Source organism: Sinocyclocheilus anshuiensis, unplaced genomic scaffold (genome assembly GCF_001515605.1).
Source record: "Sinocyclocheilus anshuiensis isolate Anshui unplaced genomic scaffold, SAMN03320099.WGS_v1.1 scaffold1709, whole genome shotgun sequence".
NCBI classification, from domain to species: Eukaryota; Metazoa; Chordata; class Actinopteri; order Cypriniformes; family Cyprinidae; genus Sinocyclocheilus; species Sinocyclocheilus anshuiensis.
This window is the reverse complement of record NW_015541051.1, coordinates 157,042-167,024: the sequence shown is the minus strand read 5'-3', so window position 1 is coordinate 167,024 and position 9,983 is coordinate 157,042. Positions and strand designations below refer to the sequence as shown.

The 9,983-nt window shown below is 35.4% G+C and overlaps 1 pseudogene; it reads right to left on the bottom strand.

The window, feature by feature from the left end:
• Positions 1-2,206: 2,206 nt before the first annotated feature.
• LOC107690621 (hemopexin-like) lies at positions 2,207-4,476 on the bottom strand (annotated as a pseudogene).
• Between the last annotated feature and the right edge of the window lie 5,507 nt (positions 4,477-9,983).

Sequence of the window (9,983 nt, the reverse complement as noted above, 5' to 3'; positions counted from 1 at the left end):
ATATATACGCACAGAGTTTAACATACTTCTGGTGCTTTGAGAGATGTGTGTGGTGTTTTTGACATGTATAATAATTTTCAATAATTTGCTGCAAATGTCGCAAAATACGACCGAAAAAAGTTTTGTGTGTGTGTGTGTGTGTGTGTTAAACGTTTTATTTAAGCAATAGTGCAAGCAGGCTAGTTTAAAGCAGTCGCGAGCAGTGACTTTTTTAGACCGGGTATGATATCTAATTTATTCATTTATCACCCTGGCAGGCGTCGATATAAAAGTAGGGCTGTTGTCAGGAATAGCCATAAGGTGGCAGTGCCTCACATGTCCTGAAAAGTGAAGCTGCGAGCTCTTTGATCGCCCCCTGGTGGCTGGCTGCAGAACGCTCACTCCACATGAATCAAATATCACAACAAAAGCACTTCAACAATCTATCTATCCATCAATCTATCTCTGTGTGTCTGTATGAGCCGTCATTCTCTTCCATGGTGATAACCTCAAACAACAGCGACCGCATAAACCAAAGCTAGTTTCTCTTTTACAACCACGCGGATTGAGTTTTAAATGGTTAGATGCGTCATATTCAAATATTTACATAGGCATCTTTTGTTTATTTAAAGCCTTACCTTCTATTTCCTCCATATTTCTTGCCTGGTAAGACACTAGTGACGACGCTGTAGCAACTAGGCTTCCTTTAGGCAGCCGCTCCACATGCTAGTATCCTTATTTTTGATTGGCCTTTTCCCGTTTCCCTGCAGAAACAACAGCTGTGCAGTACCTAAAACTGGCCGCTAGGTGGGACGTGGGAGGCGACCACATACTTCGGATTGTGCGTTACGCTGATATTTGACTTTATTAAAAACAACTTATATACATATAGTTTTTTTTTTAATAACGTCAAATATCATTGGAAATTAGTGTATATATATACTGTCCGCAACCGTGCGTTCAGTTCCAGTTCAGCCCGCAGGAACCTTGAAGCAACTGTAGAGCCATTAAACAGTTGGAACGGAGGGACCCGCTTACAGACCAGCGACACCACTTATGCCTGCACCTGTCTGCCAGGTCAGTATGTCAGTATGTAACCAGTATGGTTATTTGTATGTCATTTTAAATGTAAAATTTGATTAAATTAATGAATTAAAATAATATATATTTTTATTAAGTATCAGTATCGCTTTTTATTTCTCCTCTTTCCTATTACTTGTTTCGCTTCTGTTTCAGTTTTTATAACCATTTCTTACTTTGTGTAAGTAAGTTGTTGTTTTTTAGCACGTGTGTTTGGTAGTGTTATTTTTTAGGATTACTGATAAACTACTGTCATTTGATTTGTATTATTTGTAGTTATTTATTTTAATTTTAGTTAAATTATGTCTGAATTTATTATGTCTGTATAGGTATTTTATTAAGTTTTAGTTTTATTTAATTTGAGTTATTTTAATACTTCAACAAACTAAATGGAAATGAAATAATATATATATTGAATTTATAAATGTGTATGTACATATACAGTATATATGTATGATGTGTGTGGTTGTACATACACATATGTAGTTGTGTTTTTGGTGTTTGGCTTAGTGTTATGTTAGAATCATTATTATACTCTTATACCTTTTGTTCTTTAATATTTTGAATTGTTTTTAGCTTTATTTTTTGTTTTTCATTTATATGTTAAGTTTTGAAATTTTGTTGTATGCATTTGTCATTTTTATTTAATCTCTTTATTTTTAAAATGTGTATAGGTAATATTTATAAAGTTTTAGCTTTTAGTTTTGGATCTGTTTTTAGTTGTTTTAATACTACAATTGATTGCTCCTGTTGTCCTCATTTGTAAGTCGCTTTGGATAAAAGCGTCTAATAAATGACTAAATAAATAAATAAATAAATATTGGTATACATATTTAAGAAAAGGACAAGAGAGCTTTTGTCCTTGAATATAAGGTTGTGATTCTGCCGTAGGCTGCATGTCATCACAGACATGCTGCTATTCTAAAGGCAGTACGTTTGAGATTTTCGTTAGCAAGTGGTATTGCTTTTATACAACAATTTAGTAAACAAGACGTTAATATTGAGTATCTTACATTTTAGACAAAATTGCCAGCTACGTTGTCTTTTTATGGATCTTGAATACTGTTTAAGTCAGTTAGCATGTGAATTGAGATGCAGGGTCTGCATTTTTGAAGGAATTGTTTGAATAAATGATCCATTGACTCACTTATAAATGCCACACTGGCGTAACAATATAACCTGAAAGAGTCACTGAAAAAAATCCCCATCACTATTATGCTGTCTGGATGAAAACTCACCTCGGAAAGCATATACGCTGCCATTGTCATCAGATGTAATAGCATCCAAGTGCACACGGCTGCACTGTTCTCTCTCTATGAGGTCATCAGTGCTCTTTTGTCCTAGAGAGACATCAGACTCCAAGTTCTTCTTTTTTTATGTAATGCTAAATTGCTTTCTCCATCCATATAATTTTTCCCCACTTGCATGTTCATTTTTGCACTTACCAAAATGTGGGCATCTCATGAAGTAATCACGGGTCTCCTTTGGATATTTGCCATGGACTTCTCCTGTAACTGGGTCAAACTTGGAGAACTGATGACCATGAAAGCAGTAATAATGATCCATGTAACGGAAGGCTCCGGTGCAGTTGGGCATGCTCTTGAATTCCTTTTCATCAACCTTCTTGGTCTTCATATTGAAGTGGTAGATTTCACCACCTTTGGTGGATTATGAAGGAATTTAAAGACAACAAAACCTCACATACTTATTACTTTCTTTACAAGTTTTCCATAATGTTTTAACCTCTGCAGAAGGTAAAAGACCACAATATATAATACCTTTGAAAAAGATGACGGTGTCATCGGTACAGTCTGGCTTGGGACACTCCACTGCAGCATCCAAATGGTCAGGAATTCCAAGGAAAATTTCAGAGATATCCTTGGGATAGTCCTTCTCCAGCTTGTGCTTGTATTAGCTGAAGACCTTGGTGTCCTTTAATGGTGTTAAAAAAGAAGTAAGTTTACATGTCTGATACATAAAGCAAACATCAGAATGAATTAGAAACTGCATTTAAGAGAATGTTAAAGTTACCAGGAAGAAGAACTGGTGGTCATGGTGGTCTGGGTTGTCTTCAGAGTGCATGCGGAATGCAGCGTCCACATGTCCCAGGTGATGATGGTCATCCAAATCAGGGAAAATTTAATTAGACAGCTCAGCCTTGCCATGGAAACCCTTGAACAGGTGGTCACCTTCAGTGAAAAAATCAAAGAGAAAGGTCAGTTAAAAGGCCAATGAGATCATGAGGCAATCACAAATTCTCTATATAAACATTAATTGGATGGATGGATTATTTGTATTTATGTTTATTTACTTATTTTTCACTGATAAAAGTCTGACTCCTCTGATCAACCATCTCTCACCTTTGAAGAAATAAGGAATTCCCTCCTCGTTCACAGCAACTGCATCAAACTCCATTCCTTCACAGCGGTCAAGCTTAACACCATGGTGCAATTCATGCTTATGTCCTTCAGGTTCAGGTTCATCTGAAAAAAAAAAGATTTTATATCATGAAATATGTGTCTGGATGACATCAGAATATACTAAAATATCACTTTCATTTACTGCCCACTTAGGGAAATTGTTTTAATTTAGCCATTTACAAGACCCACCTTTTTGAGCATGACCCTCCTTATGATGCCTGAACACAAAACATGATGAAGTGGATGTTAAAATTACAGATTACAACACACTGCAATATCCCTAATTCTAACAAGATAGTAGTATGTCTGTAATGTTATGTTTTCAGCTATTAGACAATTAGATTTAACAATATGTTTATAGAATTTTGTGTTTTGTAATTTGTTTGGGAAAAAAACAGACATCAAGCAATTCAGGCAATTTGTAACAAAAGCAAATCTTAATGAATATCTGTGTCTGAGAAACATTTTTTAAAACTGTATTAATCTACCTTATAATTCAATCTTGCCATTGTGGCATAGGCTACTGAAAAAAATGGTTGGCTCTTATGAAAAATTGCTTGATATGTTTCTCATTTATAAAATCACTTTTGATAAAAGCATATTGTAAATGAGTAAATGTAAGTGTAAAATTGTTTAAAGTAAATGCAAGAATTTAATGACTTACAGACAAAGCAGTCAAAAGTGAAGAAATCAAAATGTTGGTGCACACATAAAAACACAAAGACCCACTTCAAACAGGCAAAAATGTGTGCAAAAAAGTAATTATTATTATAATAATACAATATACAATGGCTATTTACACATTATTTAGTATTATAATAAATTTTAAGCCAGTACAAACTATGTGTTGACAGGTGTGTGTGTGTGTGTGTGTGTGTGTGTGTGTGTGTGTGTGTGTGTGTGTATACTCACAAGGGAGCAGTGAGGCTCAGCGAGAGAGCCAGGCAAAGAGTGAGTATTTGAATGAGCTTCATGGTCAGCAGGGTCCTCTGGTGAGACAGAGCTCAGCTGGAGAAGGTACAGCACAACCTGATGTCCCCAATTTATACCCTCCACCAGAGACTATCTTGCAAGCATGCTGGAGACAACACGCATGCCCCCCATTTGCACAGAGCGTAGGAAGGGAGATTCAGTTACATGCCCACACTAAACAACACACGTACAAATGCACGTTTGCATGCTTCCCCTGACTCCCAAGCTGGTCAAGGTACAAGGAATTTTCTGGTGCGGTATTAGGGTTGGTACAGGTAACATGAGTTGAGCAATGCAAAGATCCATGTATAATGGTGTAATGAGACTTGGCATGTATTATGAAGTATTATCAGAAACCCCTTGCAGGTCAGCAGTCAGTGGCATGGATAGTTCATACATGCAATAGCATGCATTTTCAAACTTTCTTATTTAGGAATATTTACACAGTATTTTATACTGTATATAGTAATTGCATGCACTCTATTTCTTCTATTTTTTATAGACAAATTCATATAATTTTTTAAAATTTGATAATAGTTCAAAAGTGAATAACATGCAGGCATGTGCACTGCCCCTAATAAGTTTACAATTCTAAATCTAAACAAAGTCACATTCATGTATGAAGCATACAGTGTAAAAATGATGAAGCTATCAGATAGGTTGGTCACTATAAAAAAAATAATAATTCAAAAGGATCTACAGATTTTTGGCCCGTTGTTTCAATTTGTTGGGAGATTTCTTATACAATTTGAAGTATGCATTTGAAAGAACCTAGCACTTAAAAGCATGCATAAATTGTCTCTTGCAGTTCTTTTACTGATGTGAACAATTTCTTGCAGTAACAGAATTTATTGATGACAATTTATTGATAAAAAGATTATGAAAAATCAACATGAGCACAAATGCAGGTTTGCTCTGTTGCTTTGTGCATGTATAGGACTGAACTTTCTAGAAAACCCAATGAAATGGGCTGTTACCTTTTCCCCAAATAACATAGACAATCAATACTAAGTGCTGACCTCTGCAGTTTAGTTTGATATGGTGATCATTAACATTTAAGACTGTTTTGCTCTGTCAAAATACTCATGGAAGCAAGCAGGTACAATAATCACACTAATACAGTATGCACATATAAGCAAGAGTGTCTTGCTGAATTCAAATTAATACAGAAATGAAATACTTCAAACTGCTTATCAAACTGTTACATCACATTATTTTTTATTATTTAGTTGGCCGGTTTTCAAACGTTATAATGCCACAGAACCCCCAAATGCTGATCCCTTTTTGTGGAAGGAGTGACCCTCTTCCTAAAGGCTATATGTTTTCAACAACATTATAAATATGTGTTAATTGCAATGCAATTTCACATATAAAAATCTTGGGATTACATCCAGACTACTGTGTTTTGTTGTTTTATTCCTTGGTCATTTATTTACACAACCATTTTAATATCTAGTTATTATTCATATTTAATATATTTTAAGTTGAACAATTAATTATTTTGGAAGATTTCAAGATAATGTTTACAAATTGTTGCAGGAAATAACAAAACAGACTAACGTAATATTCATAATTATATTCATATTATTGTTGTTATTATTATTACAGAAACATTCTACAGCATTTCTGGCCCTAATGAATTATATAAGTGTGACCTTGAACATGACATATGCATGTTCCTGCTTCAAAAAGTTATTTAAATGTCTATCAATGAACGCAAATAGATAAACGTATTGATATTAAGTATAAGATATTTTGCTAAATGTAAAGTATGTTAAGTACAATGAAAATACATTCATACAAGTCTGTCTCTATTGTGGAACTTTTATGTATTCAAAATTAGAAAATTGAATAGGGGCAATCTCTTTCATAGAACTTACAATAACTAAATTCTGCACCACATTTGAAAAAATTACACATTAAATGAAACCCTTTGCAGTCTTTTAAGATCTACCGTATTAAGAAATTTTTCAAAATAGGCAAAATGTTATGTAATGTTATGTGATAAACTAGCTTTCAAGCAGGGCCAAAATCTGTTTGTAATGTAAAGGACACAAAAGGGTCAGGCTGCAGACTTGCGCTTGCACTCTCAGACTTGCATTCTCAGACTTGCACTCTCAGACACTTACACTTCCGCTAGCGACATCACTTGCAGTCTTTATTTTTTAATTTTGTTCTATTTATTTATTCTTTTTGTTTGAATCTCTCAACATTTTACAACAGTAGCCAGGTGGTGAAGACAAGACAAAATAAACTAAATTACGAAGTCACTTGCAATCGCCACTTGCACTCTCCGATACCTGCGACGTCACTTGCAATCGACACAAATCGTGCGTGTTGCCAATGGAGACAAGACGCTGTTGTGGTGATTAAACGATTAAAACTAATTTTGTACCGTAAGTGCAAGTCTGAGAGTGCAAGCGCAAGGCTGCAGCCAGACCCTTCTCAAAGGACAAGTGTGTAATATTTATTTACATTTATTAGTACTGATAGTGGCAGTGATGTAGCAAGATAAAGATCAACAAAAACTTGAAAATGGTTCAACGATTTCCATCTAACATTAGAGTGATTTTAAATGTTACCATCACACAGAACCGCCCCTCATTCCATCCTCTCTCTCACTATCCCTGTTGGTCACGTCGCATTGAGCAGCACATAGAGACGTTTTGGAAATCGTTTTGCCCACCACAGAACCAATAACTCGGTCTAAACCTCTGGTGTAAAAGCTGCGCCTAAGGAATTAGCAATGCTTCAACAACTGACCAGCGAATTGTGGCTTGGCAAAACAATGGTTAAAAGACTGTTGTTCCCCTTGCTGGACAAAGACAGTTCAGCATCCTAACCAACTGTTTGTCCATTGCACATCACAAATGTTAAGTTGAATGAATGAAAATGAATGCCCCAAAAAGAAGTAACATAAAAGGTAGCATCCACCAAAATATTGCTTCCAAGGCACTAATATATGTGTAAACAGTTGAAGTCATAAATAAGATACACTTTTAAAAAATAAAGTTCTTTACTGACATGTGACCCTGGACCACAAAAACAAGTCATATGGGTCAATTCTGAAATAAGCTGAATGCTGCAGCTGAAGCTGAAAAAGCGGAATGCTGAATAAATAAGCTTTCCATTGATGTATGGTTTGTTATGATAGGACAATATTTGGCCGAGTTACAACTATTTGAAAATCTGGAATCTGAGGGTGAAAAAATCAAAATATTGAGAAAATCGCCTTTAAAATTGTCCAAATGAAGTTCTTAGCAATGCATATTACTAATCAAAAATTAAGTTTTGATATATTTACTGTAGGAAATTTACAAAATATCTTCATGGAACATGATCTTTACTTAATGTCCTAATGATTTTGGCACAAAAGAAAAATCAATAATTTTGACCCATAAAATGTATTTTTGGCTATTGCTACAAATATACCCCAGCGACTTAAGACAACTCTCCATAAGAAACTCTCCATTCCACAAGGTTCTTTTTAGTGGAAAAAAGTTTAAAAAGACTTTTAAAATGTTCCTTACAAGAAAAAAAAAAGTTTTGTTTAAGTTAACAGAAACATTCTTTGGGGAACCAACAGTTTGAATCATTCATTTTTATTCATTTTTTAAAAGTGTAATATTTCATCTTGACACATCCTGTGTATTGTGAGGTTCTCAAACCAGAAAGCAAAAGGCAAGTAATGTAAGCAAAGAGCATTATGCATAATGCCCACTGCAAGCGGTTAAGTAACACGCAGGGTCAAGGTTTAAAAAGCAAACTAAATAGAGGTTGTGAAAAGAACAGACGAAGCAGAGCACAAATAATCGATTAAAGCTTTATTTACACCATGTATGATTTACACCAACCCAAGTAATCCCACTGTCATTGCACTTATTAGGACAAATTAGATCCTTTCATTGACCTACATTTGATACACTATGTAGATGACAACTAGAAAGTCAATTTCACAATTTGAATATGCAAATGCAAGAGCACATCATAAGAGCTCTTACAGTGTATGTGAACAAAATGAAGCTAAGTAATAATCTAGCTGAATAAAAAACATAGATACAGAAACTGTGCCATTTGCCCATCACTCACAGTTGACTCCAGAAAACTGAAAGCACCTGGGGTACAGAGCCTAAAGCCGATCACAGGAGTGACACAACTGTGTTTTCCTGACATGGCCAGAGTGTATTACAGTGGTGTCTGGGCATAACAACAAAAACCCTGTTGGTTAAATTATGTAACATTATCGTCCCCTGCAGCCTTGTAGTTGCCTCAGTGCTCAATCACAGCATCCAGAAACTGTTAATGTCTGGCATGTCTGGACTTTGTCTGCTCGATGTTTACATAGCCTTGTGTTACACAGAATGGTCACAGATTTGATCCTTTGTGAGGTGAACCATCTCTGCTCCATTCTCTTAAGAAAATATATTTGTTCTGTTTGTAATATTGAGCAGAGCTCCAGGCAACAAAGGCAAATGCAAAGTTATAGGCTTGTGTGGGAGGGAAAATTGATTCATGCGAGAGGGAAAATAGCTGAATGCATTGCTCAGATCCAGATGCAATCATTTTAACATCTCAGATCAATATGTTTCTCTTTGTGCATATATATAGCTTCCTTGCTCCTGTTAATTACAGCATTAAAGTGGAATCTGCTGTAGCTAGAAAATATAATAATTATAATCAAACTTAAGGATCATTATAGTGACTGAAAACTTTATAGACATTTTTGACAGTTTGCCAACTGTGAAATGAAAGAGGAAAATTTAAACTTCAAAATTTAGGTGCAGGCGTGTTACTGTCAGGAAGCTGGCTCTCAATTTATTCCAAGCATTATTCTCTGAATTCCTGGTTCTGCCTTGCAAATGCAAAAATCACACCAGAGGATTTCCAGTGCATCCCAGAACCAGGAAAAAAAAGGCTATTGTAAAGAATACTCTTGTGCCAGAAAGGTCAAAACATTCTCAGCAGGCAACAGAATTCTCAACAGAAAGGCAAAAATGTCACAATTTGTGTAATTAAAAGCTGTCAGGATAAAATTATATCCTTATATTTCAACAACTCATTTTGGTAAACAAAGCCTCTAAGAAAAACATCTATGAGAGTGAATTTCACACAAACGCCAGCCTCTTATTTTAACCCCCCAATTATATATTTCTATATTTGTGTCCATTTATATTCGCTTATTTATATTTAAAATATTACCAATAGGTTTACCATTATGAATTATAACTGCATTAAACTGCTATCTCATACTACTTAAAAAACGCGCCCCCTAGTGGACTATACGATCACGATCAGAATAAACCAATCAAGATGCAGGAAAACTTGGAGCTGCCATAGACTTCCATGGTGGGAGCAGCGCGAGATCTGTTCTATATTTTGCGGACATTAAGTCATTTGCGTTTGTGCAAATCTTCAGGAATGATCGACGAGAACGACGCAGAATAACATCACGCTTCATGTAACCAAACATCCACCGTACACTGTACAAAAGCAACGCGTCCGAAGTGCGTGGATTCGACCACAGATGTGCCT